The sequence below is a fragment of the Diabrotica virgifera genome, chromosome 5 (assembly GCF_917563875.1).
Source record: "Diabrotica virgifera virgifera chromosome 5, PGI_DIABVI_V3a".
Taxonomy (NCBI): Eukaryota; Metazoa; Arthropoda; class Insecta; order Coleoptera; family Chrysomelidae; genus Diabrotica; species Diabrotica virgifera.
This window is the reverse complement of record NC_065447.1, coordinates 16468938-16488827: the sequence shown is the minus strand read 5'-3', so window position 1 is coordinate 16488827 and position 19890 is coordinate 16468938. Positions and strand designations below refer to the sequence as shown.

Genomic DNA, 19890 nt, shown 5'->3' with positions numbered 1-19890 from the left:
GTATCCAAGCGACAACCGTTCGTCTATGATTCCGGCATGTGCGCCATCTGTATTAAAAATTTTTAACTTAGTAAGCATCATTTCGAGTGTGAGGTTTCAATGGAAGCCCGATGGTTTTTCACTGATTTTGCCCGTCTCTATTCGCCACGTCGATGGCCAACGGTTGGGTTGGCTTGTGTTCAATATGCGGTGCGCTAGAAAAATAAATGCACGGGTCACCCGTCCCGCCGGGCGTAGGTTGTGTCTCGCTAAGGTTCAATTTGCGCCGGGCCTAAAAGAGGAACGGGAAGAAGAGGGAAAGTGGTATAACACGACTACGACCGAACTTTTCCGCGGTGCTGCAAACAAAGTCAAGGTAACCATGATGATCGACAACATCCGGAACGGATAGGCATTTTAAGAAGAAGATAGCATTTAAAGGCAACTAAAAAGTGCTTTCTTAAATTTTTTAAGCAGTTAAATTTTTTAATAAGTTGATAAGATAAATGCATCTATACACAACAACACCACAATGAATCCATTAATAAAATCTCGAACAAACCCATCCATTCTGGAAGATGGTTATTATACCTTCCCGAGTCATCATTATTCACTTCCTTATTAATTCCTTTAAGCTCAAGAGACCCTCGCACAACTTAAGAGTCGCTGTTTGTTATGTTAAAAGGAGTTATTAATTAGATCTTAAGAAAACCTTGTACGGCTGATATCATTTTCTGTCGCGGTAATATACTACCTATCTGCGATCAGTGTTGCCACTTGTTCAATATTTTCTGTTTTTATGCTTATAAAAAAACGATACATTATTACATACATACTATAATCATTGTAAATATTGGGTAAGTAAATGGGGTGTATGTCCTGCCGTCTTAAGAACAACGGCACAGGATTGTGTTTTTCAGCTGCTGAATATGCGTGTCCGGTTTGGTACAGATTTGCCCACGCCAAACAAGTTGATACTGCGCTAAATGAGACATGCAGGATAGTAACGGGGTGCATGAAACCAACGCCACTTTCAAATCTATATAAAGCAGCGGGTTTTGCAGAATCCTCAACACGCAAAGGCGTTGCAGAGCACATAGAGAAAATTAAACAGATGGCGGACGAGCGGCATGCCCTATATAAAGCTCAAACACCACGAAAGCGACTGAAATCTAGGAAAAGCTTCTGTTGAAATATCAACATACTTCTGTTTTCCCTGTATACTTAAATTCTACCAAATGTATAAAAAATCTCGGTTACACACAACCAACGGAAACTATTATAATAAAACATAATTAGTTAAAACCTCTTATGCATTCATAAAAATATAAAATCAATTTTAAGTACCATATTCAACGTCAAAACTATGAATAACCATTTTCTTTTGGTAGTAAAAAATGGGTTAACATCTACACTGCCCTCCTAAGACAAGAGGTCCTATCTGCTAAATTACAGTTTTGAGATATCACGGTTTTTTTAATAATTGCATGCCAAAAAAATTGATAATCACAAGATTTTTAAGATTTTCTGCCTGAGTTAGTTGATAATTTTTTTTTTATTAAGAAAAAGTCGCATCCACCTAATGGTTATTAGCGACGGAACAATACATAATAGGTTAAACAAAAATGTGGTACAATATAAGTATAGTACAAAGGTAAGATTACATGCATTATCTACAAAAACTTGTTACATTTTATTGAATACACCAATTGTTTTTAAAAAGTCAATTAAATTTTTTGGTTCTTTATTATTGGCACCCAGAACTGACGTATTTAAATCATTTAAAATACCTTGGCAGCTGGTTAAATGTAAATTGTGACTCTAATGAAGAGATAATAACCAGGATTGAAATATCACGTAAGGCTTTTATGACCTGAAAACCAGTTTTATGTAACAGAAACATGTCGATGAATATTCGCAAGAAGATCCTGAAATGTTATGTGTGGTCCTATCCTTTTGTGGTATGCTGTGTATGTGTGGTACCCTATTGTATGGTTGTGAGACATGGACGTTAAAAACCACGATGCTAAACAAATTAGAAGCATTCGAATTGTGGTGCTATCGACGAATCCCAAAGATATACCTAGTGGGTTTCACACACTCCCAACGAAGATGTTCTTCAAATGATAAATTCAGAACGTCTGCTCATAAGCTTAAAAAAGAGGAGAAAAACAGAATACTTCGGCCATGTAATTCGAGGACCTAAATACCATCTGCTTCGCCTTATAATACAAGGAAAAGTGGAGGAAAGAGATGGATTGGTCGAAAGAAACTTCCATGGCTGCGTAATATTAGATAATAATGTGGTCCCACAGCACAGTAAAAGATATTAGATAATGATGTGGTATTAGAGTATATATATATATATATATATATATATGTAGAATTGTAAATATTTTATCTTGATTTTGAAGACCCCTGTATATATTTTTTCTGTAGTTATTAGTACAAACACGAAACGAGCGGGCGTCGGCGACGCTCTTAGGGCCAGATGTGGGGCGTATCTAATCGACGGATAGTTTAGTGAAAAGATTATGTTTATTTTCAATCGTTAAAGATAAACAAGTAACCGGCTTGACTAATTTTTATAGTTTTAGTTTATTGGAAAAGGTCGGTACATACTTTGAACCAATTTTAATGGGTTGGGAACGTTGGTCCCCGCTCAGGGGAAAACGGAAAAGGGAGATTAGCCCAAGAGAATTTGTTTTTAGCGTAGGTGCGAGAGCTAGTCGATGTTGAGATTCTGAGGAAAGACATTGTATTTGGCAATAATCGAAGGGACGAAGTTTAAGACGTACTTATATATTGACAAGCCGGTCATATATAAGTAGATAAACGCGATTATTTCAAAGACAGTTTCCTTTGTGAGAACTCGTAAAATTTTGTTCGCAATTACACAAACACTTTTACATTTCGTCAATTTAATAGTATCAATAATTTAGTTATCTATTTTATTAATTAAAACTGTTAAACATCACACGGACTTTTATTACGATTGTCTTTAACGAATCCCACATATATATCACAGTATTATTTAATGATGTGGTTCCACAGTAAAAGAATTATTTCGCGCAGCAGCCAATAGAGAAAGGATTCAAGAAATTGTAAACATGATGATGGCCAACGTCTGAATACAGACACGGTACCTAAAGAAGAAGAAGAAGAACTCTTGAGAAAAATTAATATTTCTTGATAAACCTGGTATAAAATTTGATATCCGATTATCGCATCTCGGCGAACTGTTTATGCAAAATATCTTTGTAGGTCTGTTTGTATAAAAAACTTGATAGCGCAAATATGTACGATAGAAATTAATTACATATACACGGCAACACTGCAACGATAGATAATAAATATTTTAGTTTGTCCATTGATGTGAATCGCGGTTGTTGTAATTTTTTACGTGAAAACCTCGCGTACCTTCCGATATACGAGGAGAAGTGAAAAATTTGCGGATACAACTAAATTTGCGTGTTATTCCGACGCGCTCGTGTGAAATGTGTGGTGATATTGAAAAATTTCTTTGCCGGCGCCTTGCTATGTACTTACATTCTTAAGGTGTGTTTATAATATTGTTTAGTTTGTTATGTTTTATAAACATGTTTATATTTCGTGGATGTATAAGGTCAGCATTTTTTGTTAAGGTGAGTTTGTATTATATTCAATACGTTAAATCTCTATCAATTAATAGGCTATTGATTATGTATTTGAGAAAGGAACTACAACGTTAACGGGGTTTTATTGTTTCATATGGTCAATGGATCTCTAAATAATAAAAACCCACGCAGTGCTACCATTTAAAGGGATGCGTTTTTGAGCAAGGGGTGAATTAGTCCCTAGACACAGGGCGAATTAGGGTGAGTTCTATGCGCTTTTGGTACAAACATGTCTACCGGAAAATTATTCCAGGTTAAATTTACTATCGAGACATCACCTTTTAAAGTCAAAAACTCATCCTTTCTACTTAAAACGGCGTTTGGTAGAAGTCTCTATGATTTATATTTTTCAAAATATGATTTTTCAAAGTTCGCCACTCACAGCGATTTTGGCCCATTTTGCTTGTTACTTCTAAAACATTGTTCTGTAACTTTTTTCTACGTAGCTTTAGGTATATGCATTGTTACATTTAAGAGGAAGAAAAGTTAATTACCCTTAAAATGGTCTCATATAGAAGGCTGTATGGCTGTTTTTAAGCAAGATATAATTGTTCAAAGTTTTATACTTTAAATAAGTTTTGATATATTTAACGATTATTTTTAAATTTCTTATTATAACGTTGTTTATGGTATATTTAGGTATATGCATTTTATCATAAAAAAGAAAGCTTATTTTCTTTACTTTAAAATGGTATATCGTAAAAAATTCTAGGGCCATTTTTAAACAAGATATGGTTTTTCAAAATGTGACATATACACATGCAATAGGTCCTACTAAGTTGAAACCATATGGAAAACTTTTTTATTATTAACTTTATGAAAAAAATATTGTTTATAAAAAAATGCTCTGCATAGTCTAAAACATAAGATGCAATCATCAGATATAAAATTGTATCAATAGTGTGTGAGGTATATTAAAAAATATGAATTTCGATCAAGAGTAAAGTACCTTTATATTTCACAATATCGAAAAGTGTTATTAAGAAAAGTTATTTGGAATTAAAAATTATGTTATAATATGCAATTATATTCTTCTAATTGAAAAAAATAAAAAAAATTAAAAATTTTTCTTAAATTACGGATACCCTTGGATATCCTACGAAGATCTTGTTTAAAAGTAGTCCTAGAATTGTTTGCAATACACCATTTTAAAGTAAAGAAAACAAGATTTTTTATATTACAATGAACCTACCTAAATTTACAAGGAATAAATTCACAATGAGAAATTTAAAAAATAATCATTAAAAATATCAAAAATTATTAAAAGTATAAAACCTTGAAAAAGCATAATTTGCTTATAAAGAGTCGTATAACCTTATACAATAGACCATTTTAAGGGTAATTGATTCTACTAAATGTACCATTGCATATACCTAGAAATGCGTAGAAAAAAGTTACAGAACAATGTTTCCGAAATAATGGGGAAAATGTCCCAAAAATGATGTGAGCGGTGAAATTTGAAAAATCCTATTTCAGAAACTATAAATCCCAGAGACTTTTACCAAATTTTATTTTAAAGAGGAAGGATATAAGTTATTTTTCACTAAAGCAATGCCTATACCTATATCCCTGTGGAAAAAAGTTATGGGGCAAAAAACAAAATTGCTGTCTTTCGTGTCTTTTCCTTGCTTTTCTTTTGAACATATTTTTGTAAAAAAAAATATTTTTGTCTTTAAGAGGTGATGTTTCGATAGTAAATTTAATCTGGAACAATTTTTCTGTAGACATATTTGTACCAAAAGTGTATAGAACTTACCCTAATGCACTCTGTGCCTAGGGACTAATTCACCCCTTTCTCAAAAACGCACCCATTTAAATGGTAGAACTCAGCGGTTTTTTCAAATCTAGAGATCCATTGACCATATGAGACAATAAAATCTCGTTAACGTTGTAGTTCCTTTTAGCTCTCTTATTTTGAACATTATCAATAGCCTATAACGCCAAATGCAAGTTTAGATGTTAACGAACCAAATACCATAAAAGTACTTATATCTTGGTATATGTTGGAGTGTCAGCAGATTACCATAAAAATTGCATCAAAAACTAAAAGCAATAGAAAGAAAAAGCTTACGAAAACCACGTAGAATATTTCATTTAGAATATTTGAACGCTCAGTGTCTGTTGCTTTATTGTTGACTTACTTTTTTTCTACTTTATTAGTTTCTAATCTTTTTCGCACCTAGTGTCCTTTAGATTCCATCTTAGTAGAGATTGGCAATGATTTGTAAACTCTTCTTCATTTTGTACTCTTCCAATTAGTTTTTGAAGGTCTTCATTCTTTGATTTTACGTAGCCAGGTCATCTGGCTTCGAATAAAAACACGTCCGTCTTCTACTTTCTCTTAAGACTTTCAATAAAAGCAAACGTTAAGCCATGGTTGGAGAATCACACCAATGTTTTTGATATACAACAGCAACTAAAGCTTGAAATAGTATTTGAAGGTATCGCATCCTAGTTTCCATGGCTTCTATCTCGCCAGTCATCATCCTGTAGATGCCTTTCGGTCATGGCTTGTCTGATATCCTCCTGCCATGCCTTTCTCGGGTGTCTTCTTTTTCTTACGTACCTTCCGAACTACGCTACGAGGAGAAGTGAAAAATTCGCAGATATAGGTACCAAAGGCGCTTGTGTGAAATTTGTGGTGATAGTGAAAAATTTCTTTGCCGGCGCTTTGCTATGGACATTCTTAAGGTGTGTTTATAATATTGTTTAGTTTGTTATGTTATATTATGTTTTATAAGCATATTTATATTTCGTGGATGTATAAGGTCAGCATTTGTGGTTAAGTTGAGTTTGTATTATATGCAATACAATAAATCTCTGTCACTTAACGCCAAATGCAAGTTTAGGTATTTAACAAAAAAATAGTATATAAGTACTTATATGTATATTGGAGTGTTAGCATATTACCATAAAAATTACGTCAAAAACTAAAAGCAATAGAAAGAAGAGACTTAAGAAAACCAGATAGCAGATTTCATTTAGAACATTCAAAAGCTCAGGCTCTGATGCTGTATTCTTCAATTACTCCTTTTTCTAGTTTATTCATTTCTGATTTTTTTCACATTGCCTGTTCTTAAGAAGTTAGATTGAAGGTTCTTCCCGGTAGAGATTGGTGATGATTTGCAAAAGCTTCTTTATTTTGTTCTCTTGCGATTAGTTTTTTTGATGTCTAATTCTGTTCATTCTTTGATTTTTCTTAGCCAGGTCATTTGTCTTCTACCACATCTGTCTTATATCTTCTTTTAATCACTCTCAGTAAAAACAAACTAAGAGCTACAATTCGAAAAGGCAAGTTGGAGTAGCTATGCTACCAACGTTTTTAATATACAACATGGACGAAAGTTTGAAATAAGATTTGAAGGTAAGGGTACTTTATACAGGATGTTTGGTAAAGAATGGGCCATAGCTTAACCTTAGATTCCTGAGCTTAAAATAGGTCGATTTAAGCTAACTTACCTTAGTACAAAAGTTGATAATAACCGAAATACAGGGTGTCAAAGTTAAATTTTTATTTTATTTATTCTTGAATATTTCCTGACAGGCATGGGATAACAACGCGAAATTTGGTCAGCGGGGGTTTCTGGGATGAGAAATCTAAATTCGCCACCAAAAATGATGTATTACCCAGAGTGCGCCACATACGTCTTTCAGCGCTCAATTAATACGTTCAATTTTTTTTTTGTCAACCACTCTACATACTTTTTGAACCATATTTTTATTCTCTTAATGTTTTTACTTAAAAAAAGTATACTATATTAATCTCGCTAAACTCAACTCTTTTCGAGATAAACGCATTTTAAATCTGCAATACAACATAATTTTTTGCATATCATTGTAGTTAGACTCGAAAAATAAACTTGAAACCGTAATAATTGTGCCAGTTCTCATTTATGTTATTACATCACAAATTCGATTTGAAGAAATTTGCGCTATATTTTTGTAAATTTTTATAGTTTTAAGTTATTTTTCGGGTGTAACTACAATGATATTATGCAAAAAATTGTGTTGCCTCGCAGAATTAAAGTGCGTTTATCTCGAAAACGGATGTGTTTAGCAAGATAAATGTAGTGTACCTTTTTTAAGTAAAAATATTAAAAGAATAAAAGTTTTTATCCAAAAAGTATGTAGAGTGGGTAATAAAAAAATTGAACCTATTAAATGAGCACTGAAAGGCGTATGTGGCGCCCTCTGGGTAATACATCATTTTTGGTGGCGAACTTAGATTACTTGTCCCAAAAAAACCCCGATTACCAAATGTCGTGTTATTATCCCATGCCTGTTATGAAATATTCCAAAAATAAATAATATAAAAGTTTTGACACCCTGTATTTCGGTTATTATCAACTTTCGTACTAAGGCAAGTTAGCTTAAATCGACCTATTTTAACCTCAGAAATCTAAGGTTAAGCTATGGCCCATTATTTACCAAACACCCTGTATATCCTAGTTTTCACCGCGTTCTATCTCGCCAGTCATAACCATGTAGATGCTTTTCGGTTATGGATTATCTGATATATAAGACGTTTGTAGAAAAAATATTGTATGACATACGTGTTAAAAAGTACATTTTTAAGGCACTCATGTGCGTCAAACTTTCACATGCGTGCCTTAAAATTGTACTTTTAACACTTGTATCATAAATAACCATTATCTACTCTATGTCAGATTATGTATAAGTTTTTAGTTTGTGAAAACTGTCATTATACATAGATAGCAGTGCGTGAAGTATTTAAAGTGTGCGTGAAGTAACAATGTACTTTAAATGGGACTTACTTTTTCGCACTCTTTTTGACACACTTTCATATAATCAAATATCCTTAACTTTCGCGTTGTCATGGTGATTACATAATGAGCAATAAATTAGGACAAAAGTTTTGACAGTTTTGTGGTTTGAAGAAGTTAGAATTTTTAAATGTCAAAGTTCTAAAAATTGTAGAATAGAAATAAATTCCAGTGACGAAGAGTTACAGTTTTTTTATTTGTTCATCATAGATAAAATATTGTATGAAACTGTGCGTGAAGCGTGAAGTACTTTTTGCGAACTTACGCGATGAATAGTACTCGCTCCGTTGTCGCTCGTGCTCTAAACATCGCGTGCGTTTGCAAAAAGCATACTTCACGAACTGTTTCATAAATAACTAATTTTCTACAACCGTGTTAAAAATGCAATTTTTAGCACTCCATACGAGCGTTAAAAAAATATAAAATTGGAATGTCAGTCAAGTTCTAAGTAAAAGTTTTTGTAGATATTGTCCTGTAATTACGTTTGTAGAAAAAATATTGTATGATATGCGTGTTAAAAAGTACATTTTTAAGGCACTCATGTGAATTGCAGAACTCTATATCGCTCATTCTGCAAACTTTCACATGCGTGCCTTAAACGTGTACTTTTAACACTTTTATCATATATAACTATTATATGACTCAATATTACTAATTTCAAAGTGATCTAACACTAGGTTATTTTGATTGTTTTTTAACAACTGGATTTTCTTTTTTATATTCATTGTCATATTCAAGCACACTTTTCATCCAATTTTCTGATCATATATCTTACATCATTTCCATCCTCAGCTGATAGACCTGATCATCAGCAAAGTGCAAAGTGAAACATTTATCGTCAATAGATATAGGTACACATGTTATACGAATACGAATGAGAGAAAAATAATTAAGTTTGTTTTGGTTACAAAATAAGCTTCTCCTTCTTCATGTGCCTTGTCCGTTGCGGACGTTGGCTATCATCATAGCCATTTTAATTTTGTATGCGGCGCTTCAGAATAACTCGATCGATGTTAGTCCAAACCATTGACGTAAGTTTTGAAGCCATGAGTGTCTTTTTCTTCCGGGTTCGCGTTTGCTTTCTATTTTACCCTATATAATTATCTGCATAGTATACGATATTTATCATGTCTCATAATATATGACCGAGGTAATCAAGTTTCCGTTCCTTAATTGTGAAAGAGATTTCTTTTTGTTTTCCCATTCGGCGCAATACCTCTACGTTGGTGGTGTGAGTCGTCCAGGATATTTTGAGGATACGTCAATAAAATAAGCTACAATCTGCAAAACTTCCAATCTTTGATAAATTCATTGTATTTTTGCTAAAAATTAAGACACCGATATTTTTATTCTCTTATTTATAAAAATTTTACTCCTAAATATATGTATGACCACATATAAGGAATATAAATAAAAAATCACAAATCATAAACGTGCGAAAACCAAGGAAAAACAGTAATAAAATAAAAAAAAGTTATTAAAATAATAATAAGTGTCAATTTCCACTTTGGTTTTTGGTTTTTCTAACTGCAACTAAATTTAACTGATTTTTTAAATAATAAATTGAAAATTATTCGAGGAAAATATACGTATCTATGTCTGGTTAAAATATATTTGAATTAATTTTGTTATTATTACCAATAACTAAAATGTCATATTGGGTCAATTATATCCATAGTAGACAGAAACATTTTTATGGTTTAAATTTTCTAATGAAATTGCAAATTACAGAATTATTATAGTACGGTATAACTAGACCCAAACCCAGACATCCAAAGTAAAATCAACACCAAATTGTTCTATATGGTCCACATATTGTTCAGTAAAAGTCACACCATTTTGAGCGTCGGGTTTGGGGGAAGGGGGGGAGAAGTCGGTAAATTAAGAGTTTTTTAAGTTTTCCGTCAATATTTCCAAAACTATGCGGTTTATCATGAACAATGTTCCATACAAAAATGCTCTACATTAAATTTTAAACAAAAAAGTTCCTATGCATAATCCTTCTAAAACGAACAGCTCCAAAGTTACGGAGGTAGTATAGTATAATTGGTCCAAAAAAGGCCTAACCCCGTAATCCAAAATAAAAGTTTTCCTCCAATACCAAATTGTTCTATATCGTCCATATATTATTTTTCAGTAAAAAGTTACACCATTTTGAGCGTCGGGTTTGTGGGGAGGTGGAGGGGAGAAGTCGGCAAATTAGTAGTTTTTTACATTTTTCGTCAACATTTCGTCAACATTTTCGTCAACCTAAGCGGTTTAGAGTAAACAGTATTCTATACAAAAATGTTCTACATTAAATTTGAAACGAAAATTTTATTATTGGAAAGATATTCATGCGATATTGTCCATAGAAGGTTCAGATTAGGTTTCTCCGTACCAGAGATTTATATGGCCTAGGCCTGTTGTAGAAGCCTCTTGATGAGGTTGACGTTCCTTCAAGGGCTTATCAGTAACATACTATCAGTAACATACAGAATAAATTTTACAAGGATAAAGACAAAAATACATGGACATGGACATGGTTCTGAAATATCCCTTATACCCGCATATTTGTATTAATAGTTTGTGAAGTAGGGTTACAAATGTTTGGCACCCACATTCAAATATTTATGCGGGTAGGTTGTCTGTTCCGAGTTATTTGTTTCTGGCTAGAGACTGTAGCTCTAGTTTCTCCACTAACTGACATATTAAAGTATTCCTGCCACTTTTTCAGTACTGTGGCTTTATTTTCTTAAATAAAAAAACACTTAAGAGCTGTTTGTTAAAATAAGGGTAGTATTTGACGTACACACCAACAAAATATTGAGATTCAATGGATACAGAATACAGAATCTCCGTAGATAGTGCTGCACTAAAAGTCAATAATTGTAACTGAGACTCACTAAAATAATCCACCCATTAGCAACAAATCGATAAAATAGACAAATAGAGTAAAGTAACCTTCATGCTATCAAACCAGTTATTAGAGTTATCTCAAAACGCATCAGTACCTTATGCGTAATTATCTTTCATGCATAAAATGCATAACAAATGTTTGTATTGTAATTCTAATAAATAATTAATATATATTAGATAATGACATCACCTATTTTGATGTTATAATGAAGTACACATATGTTAAGTAATGCACGAGCATATACTCGATTAATAATAATCCATTGTTTTATTTTATGGCTATTATTGTAGATGTTAAAAAAATTAAAAAAAAAACACTTAAAATATTATTATCTAATAACGATTGTTATTAGATAACAAGATTTTTTAAAAGAAATTCAGGACGCTTTTGAGTATCGCCATAGGCGTAACCGAGGCCCCCGCAGCATGAAGCTTGCGGGGTCGCCCCAATGTGTCAGGCGCCCCATCTTGTCGTCTAATATATGTAAAAATGTGTTATTGTTATATTATTTTACGTATACATACGCAACGTTTTTTAAGCAGTGTAGTACTGAAAATGAAGTTGCCCATCAGATAGATATGTGCCTATTAATAAAATTGTAGATCTTTAGGGGTATAGAATACAATAGAACAAAAAGTAATACATTATTACATTGTATTATTCTGTGAGATGAACAACTTTCTTCGTGCACTATTATCAGCGAATATATCTGTTCTATTTTATTCTATACGCCTAAAGATGAAAAGTGTAAGTTGTCACAAACAGTGCATGAATAGGTACACTAATAGCCCAGTAAATGACCGTTTCGTAGTGTAATTATCAGCGTCTCGACAGATTTGTTGACAATTTGGATTTAGATTCTACTTACCCTCCACTTCAAAATTGGACTTGTGCCGTTGATTGCTTTTACTTAAAGAGGTGAAAGTCTACCCTTCTTGGTGGTAAAAAACGTATGTTTAAAATAAGTCCGGAAATGTATATATTGACTAATTATAAGCAATTTTTGTTCTATAGAGTTTCTTTAGTTAAGTCTTTTCGACTTTTCGAGTTATTTCCAAGTGAAATTGTTTATTTTTTAACAAAAAACCACGTTTTTTGGCGGTTTTTCGCAAACAACTCAAAAATAAGTAGAATTCTATCGAACTAAAATATTATCGAAAAATTATCGGAAAAATATTTTTAGCAAAAATGTAGCTTATAAAAAAAACAAAAAAGGCGCAAACTTTATTTTGAGCGTAACAACTAGCTTAGTATTGACGCTAGAAGCTTTGATAAAAAGTAAAAATATAACTTTTTTAAATACTTTAAAAAAGTTTTAATGAATTTTCCCTAAAAATTGCTTCATTTTTTGGTGATTTCACGTTGAAATATTCGATTTGGAGTTTACGAATAAGAACAATTTTTAATGATCTACAACTTTGATTTTACTGGGCTGATAGACTCCATTTTTTTTCAATTATTTATAAGAATAATAATTAATTATTTAATTTTTGTTAAGAATATTTTTTTCGATCAACTCGACTCTTTGAGTGTTTTTCTTTTGTTTAACAATAAACATTTTCATTCGCAAAAATCTCATTGCATTGTGAATTGACCACTTCGATGGTGACACTAAAAATTACACGGTATCGCCGTATTTCACGTTCATTTACTGGGCTGTAACTTTTGTTGCACAAGTCGAATTTAGTAAATTTTTAAAAGGTGCCCCATTTCCAATTCCGGGGGGAGCGACGGAGTTTGTTAGGCCACTGAATATCTCTGTCATCATCAGCTTAATAAAACTCTTTGTTTATACAGAACTCAACTGAAGTGTAATCTAGCCATCGCTAAATAATAAATAACTCATAGTCCAATCAACAGCCATTTTCTCGTGGAATTTTGAGAACCAAGGTCGATTTCCCTGAAAATCTGAATTTAGGTAGTAATTATAACCTTTGTCAAAATATACCCCATGCCGAACTGCGCTTTTGCTCTAGGGGTAAAAACAACCTCATCTAGGGGACGAAAATTTTTTAATCAAAATAACTATGGAAATCGGTAGAGTGACCAATTCTGAGTCAATTCTGTTCTATAATTTTTTTGCAAAATTGACACTTTCCAAGTCTTTTGCGATTAAAGCTATGCATTTTTCATTGAAGAAACTCACGTTTTATAACCGTTTTCATGAATAGGTAATTTAAAAAAAATTAATTTCATAGAAAAAATCATTAAGAACAAAATTCCAGCTAATGAAAAAACAAAGAGACTCGCGTCTGAAAGACCTATGTAAACCCAATAACGACTGAGTTATTGCTCTTTCTTCTTCTTCTTCATATGCCATCTCCTCTAAGAAGGTTGGCAACCATCACGGCAATTCGCACTTTCGATACCGCTGCTCTAAAGAGATCAGCAGAAGTGCAATTAAACCAAGCTCTCAAATTGTTTAACCAGGAAATGCGTCTTCTTCCGCGACTCCTTCTACCCTGTATTCTTCCTTGCATTATCAATTGTAACAAGTTATAACGCTCGCCCCTCATAACATGTCCCAGATATTGCAGTTTTCTGACTTTAATTGTATCTAAAACCTCTTTACCTTTTCCCATTCTTCTCAACACCTCGATATTCGGGACTCTATCCACCCAACTTATTCTTAATATTCTTCTGTAGGCCCATAAATCGAAGGCTTCCAATCTGTCCGAAACATCCTTCTTTAATGTCCAAGCCTCCAACCCATAGAATAATACGGAGAACACGTAGCATCTCAGAAGTCTTATCTTTAAAGAAATTGTAATGTCCCTGCTACAGAGTACTTTTTTTAGTTTGTTGAAAGCATTTCTTGCCTGTCCTATTCTTGCTTTAATCTCTTCTGTGTACTCATTAGTTTCATTAATTATTGTACCCAAATATTTATATTTTTCAACCTTTTTAATTTGTTCTCCATGTATTGTTATGCTTTCTTGGCGCTGTTGAATTTTTGTGATTACCATAAATTGTGTCTTTTTTGTGTTTAGCGACAATCCGTTTTCTTGGCTGACTTCTACCACTCTGTCAACCATTTGTTGTAAATCCTCAAGACATTCGGCTAATAAAATAGTGTCGTCGCCAAACCGTATATTATTGATTGGTCGACCATTTACTTTTATTCCCGTGGTTAGGTCTTCTAGTGCTTTCTGGATTATTTCCTCTGAATACAAATTGAACAAAGTAGGAGACAGGACACAGCCCTGTCTGACGCCTCTCAATCCGTATTTCATTTGAAATGGCGTTGTTCTCTTTTACCACAGCGATCTGATTAAAATAGATAGCACTAATGATCCTGATGTCCCTCATATCTAAGTTTTTCTTTTCAAGTAATTCGATAAGGCGGTTATGTCTGACCTTATCGAAGGCTTTGTTGTAATCCAAGAAACACATATATACTGGCTGATTAACATCCATGCACCTTTGCACAAGTACATTTACAGCGAACAGGGCTTCCCTCGTTCCCATTGCATTTCTAAATCCAAATTGCGTGTCGCTTATGTCCTGCTCAAGTTTGTTATGTATTCTCCGGTGTATAATTTTTTAAAATATTTTGAGTGTATGACTCATTAAACTTATTATCCGGTGGTCTTGGCATTCTTTTGCATTTGCTTTTTTTGGCAATGTTATGAACGTTGACAGCAGCCAATCTCTGGGAATGATTCCTGTACTGTATATTGTATTAAATAAGTCGACCAATATTCCAATTTGCTGGTCCTCTATTAACCGTATTATGTCTACAGGTATTTGGTCAGGACCTGTTGCCCTGTTGTTCTTTGTTCGCTTTATCGCCTCTAGTACCTCATCTTCTGTTATGTCTGGGCCGTTGTCGAACTTTTCCTGCTCTAGTACTATCTCAGTCCGTTCGTCTTTAAATAGCTCTTGAATATATTCCTGCCATCTTTTAAGCCTTTCACCGACGTCTATAATTATTTTGCCGTTTTTATCCAGCAGTATGTTTGATTTTTTCTTAATATTAGTGCTCTTAATATTGCTCTTTAAAGGATGGTTATTTTCGAAGAACATCGAAATGGAGAATCTTTAATCTCAAATAACTCGAATGTGTTGCAATTTTTTGGGAAAACTAAAAAGACATATTTTAAAGCTCATTAAAAATCTTTCAAATAAGCTCCGATAAAAGTTTTTTGCATAAGAACTGACTGACTTATGACGAAAATAAAGTCGCTCTCTGCTTTTTTCTTTTTGAAATGTTATTTAAATTTATTAAAAATTAAACCCTCGTCGTTACAATCCTAATACAAATGAATAGCTTCCCACTTGAAATTAACTTTATTTAGGTATATTTGATACAATCCATGTGATTTGACCGGTTTGGATTGCTTAGTTTAGAAAAAATAGTTGATTAAATCGAAAGTGACATTCTTAAAATTTAAAAAAAAGTGGATTTTTCTTAAATCAATCTAAAAAAATTCATAATATGAAAAATGTTTCAAATATTAATTGTAAAATTTATTCTACTGACAATTTTGATTTTTTAAGTTCTACTGCTTTAGGCACGATTGAGAGTAAAATTTCATAATACTGCGCATATGTGCATACAGACAGTATGGCGTTTAGTTGCTAAATCTTTCTAGTTATGTATAAATATATCAGTGCAAGAAAAGGTGTGAAAAGGATATATTAGTGTTTTTAGTAAATATATTTATTATAATTTTTGTGTCTTTGGATTTGTCTTCCTCAGGAGTAAGATGAGTATTATTAAAACATTTTATTGTATATTTATTAACCTTGTCTGTTTGTTACCGTGAATTTTCATTACGTATACTCCATCTAATTTACTTACCGTTGCATGTCATCCGCGTCATAGTCCGTGACGTCACATGATATCAACACGAAATATTTAGGCGGTAGGTGTGTTCTTTTTTAGAATCCTTTTGCCGAGTACACTGGAATTACGCCACTGGACATATTTTATTTTATACGCGTAGAAATAATATTTGAAGATTTCTATTAATGTTAACTTAAAGAAATACACAATAATATGTTTCGTTTAATTTGTATAAATGGATTATAAAGCGTTTTTATGAAGCACATTTGTTCGGAACACACAGTAACTGTAATCGAACGAAGGTGATATTTTGGCATAAATTGGCAACATTTATTTGACAGTTGCGGTATTGACACTTTTGATTTGTTTTTATTCTTGACTCTAAGTATTTGTTTTATTATATTTATTGTTTTTATTATTTGCTTTAAGGTAAGATTATAACTTAATTCTAGTTTTCTATTTCTAATGTTTTTATTTATATACATTGAATATTAATTTGTTTTGTTGTATAATCCAAGTTTGCAATAATTATGTGATCTATTTGATTTAAAATGAATTCAGTATTTTTTTATACTTTGGCAACAATGTCAATTAGGTCTCTGACATAGATAATGACGTGCAACTGAAAGTAAATTAGACAAACTGTACGTCCGAACCAATACAGACACAGTCTTCGTAGCGTATTTGGTATAGCCTTCGGCCAGAGATCGAGAGGTCTTGAGTTCGAATCCAGTGCAATCCTATACATTTTTTTTTTTTTTGAAAGCGGTAAGCACAAAATCAGTTTGGTGTTTAAAAAAAATTAAAACAAACTGTTTAAAGTATATTTATTTTTAAGAAATCATATAATTCATATCATACCATTTAAGAAATCATACAATTTTAATTACAATAATGTCATTTTCGATTTAATCAACTATTTTTTTCTAAGCTAAGCATTCCAAACCAGTCGAATCAAATGGATCGTATCAATTATACCTAAATAAGGTTAATTTCAAGTGGAAAGCTATTCATTTTTATTAGTCTAGGCTGATTATCGGAGAATAGGCCATTTTTGGGAAAAGTTATTTACCAGCAATTTTATTGCTGGAATCGAATTATAAGATCCTATATATTAATAATATAGGTATGCAAAGTCCTCAGATAGTGTGCTACTTTTTTTATAAACAAAATGGCGCCCGAAAATCGTGTTTTTTTTAATTATTGCTCTAGAACTCCGAAGATTTTAACTTTACAACAAAAACACTCAAATAAAAATTCACCGTGATTAAATTCTGCATAGAGACGTGTTTTTCCCGATTTGCTTCGACGATAATTTTCCTCGGAAAATGCGGGTTTTCCCAACAAAATCTTTAATTTTCAAATAAAGTTTTAGATAAGTAATTATTTACCAATAATTAAATAATTCGGTGACTTAAAAGCCTTCTTGGTTTAGATTATAGTTCCAGAAGCTGGTGAAAATTAAAGGAATATTTTAGCAACAATTCAATTGTTAATTAATAATTTACGGTCGCAGTAATAACCAAAATAATTATGATACACTGATCAAACTTTGAAATCTTATAAAGATGAGATGCCTATTTAACATTTTTTATTTTATTTAACAATTTTTTTTTATTTTTTTGCATAATCTTTAAATGTTTAAAAAAAATAGTTATAAACAAATTAACGCTTCTCAGAAAGTTTTTATTATATTATAATTTAAAAAAATAGCTAAAATGCGCATTTCAAACATCTTGAAAATGAATGCTTTAAAACTTTTTTGCAACCATTTGCAAAAAAGTTATGAAACAGCAAAATAAACATACGATTACTACGGTGTTAATAATTTTTTTTTTATTCTTTCAAAGCATAGAAGTGAGTTTAAAGTACAAGCTAATTATTTATAAAACAATATAGATTATCAGCTTAATGGTTATATTTTAATTAAAGATTATAAATATATTTTTTTGTAATTTACACGCGCGAATGTAGAATAATACAGTACCGTAGCTACCCGCCCACATACACAACTCGCGCGAGTTTAAGCGTGTCAGTCGCTTCGAGTGAACACTTTATCTCCGGCTCTGTATCAAGCCTACTTTCGCGCTAAAAATTACAAAAAAAGTATTTTTAATCTTTGATTAAAATATAACCATTGCACTAATTTTTGACATTCTTTGTGAGTAATTAGATTGTACCATAGACTCACTTTTAAGCTTTGAAACAATTAAAACAAATTATAAACAATGGAGATATCGTATATTTATTTTGCTGTTTCCTAACTTTTTTGAAAATGGTTGGAAAAATTTTTTAAAGCATTCATTTTCAAGACCTATGAAATACGCATTTTAAGTATTTTTTAAAATTAGAATATAATAAACAATTTCTAAGAAATGTTAATTTGTTTATAACAATTTTTTTGAACATTTAAAGATTATGCAAAAAAATGAAAAATTTATATTTTGTCGACAAAATATTAAATAGGCATCACACCTTTATAATCTTTCTAAGTTTGATCAATGTCTCATGATTATTTTGGTTGTTATTGCGACTGTAAATTGTTAATTAACAATTGAATTGTTGCTAAAATATTCATTTCATTTTAACCGGCTTCTGAATTTATAATCTATACCAAGAAAGCTTTTATTTCACCAAGCTATATAATTATTGATAAATAATTACTGGCCCAAAAAATTTATTTGGAAATTCGAGATTTTGTTGGGAAAACCCACATTTTCCGAGGAAAATTTTCGTCGGATCAAATCGGGAAAAACATGCCTCTATGTAGAATTAAATTGGGGTGAATTTTTATTTGAGTATTTTTGGTGTAAAGTTACAATCTTCTGAGTTATAGAGCAATAATTGAAAAAAATACGATTTGTCGGCGCCATTTTGTTTATGAAAAAAGTAGCACACTATCTGTGGATTTTGCATACATATATTAATAATATATAGGATCCTCTAATTCGATTAAAGCAATAAAATTGCTGGTAAATAACCTTTCTTTGTACTTTACTAATTAGACCAACGTATTATAACTATTTTTTTTTTCAAAATTTAAAGATTATGCAAAAAAAAGAAAAATTTATATTTTGTCGATAAAATATTCAACGAGCATCTCATCTTTATAATCTTTATAAGTTTGATCAATGTATCATGATTATTTTGGTTATTATTGCGATCGTAAATTGTTAATTAACAATTGAATTGTTGCTAAAATATTCGTTTAATTTTCACCGGCTTCTGGAATTACAATCTATACCAAGAAATCTTTGATGTCACTAAGTTATTTAATTATTGATTGATAATTACTTACCTAAAACTTTATTTGAAAATTATAGTTTTTGTTAGGAAAACCCGCATTTTCCGAGGAAAATTTTCGTCGGAGCAAATCGTGAAAAACATATCTCTATGCAGAATTTAATTGCGGTGAATTTTTATTTGGGTGTTTTTGTTGTAAAGTTAAAATCTTCGGAGTTATAGAGCAATACTTGAAAAAAATACGATTTGTCGGCGCCATTTTGTTTACAAAAAAAAGTAGCACACTATCTGCGGACTTTGCATACCTATATTATTAATATATAGGATCTTATAATTCGATTTTAGCAATAAAATTGCTGGTAAATAACTTTTCCATGAATTTTGCTAATTAGCCCAGAGTATATTAGGATTGTAATGACGAGGGTATAATTTTTACATTTCAAAGAAAAACAAGCAGAAAGCGACTTTATTTTCGTCATAAGTCAGTCAGTTCTTATTCAAAAAACTTTTGTTACAGCTTATTTGAAAGATTTTTTAATA

The 19890-nt window shown here is 31.7% G+C and overlaps 1 protein-coding gene across 1 annotated transcript in view; it reads left to right on the top strand.

Annotated features, from left to right (window-relative positions):
• The first annotated feature begins 3359 nt into the window (after positions 1-3359).
• The window catches only part of LOC114332918 (probable G-protein coupled receptor No18), a 169436-nt gene continuing 152905 nt past the window's right edge, over positions 3360-19890 (top strand). The window contains exon 1 of the mRNA XM_028282710.2: positions 3360-3623. The gene's annotated coding sequence lies outside the window, so the exon portion shown is untranslated. The remainder of the gene's footprint in view (positions 3624-19890) is intronic.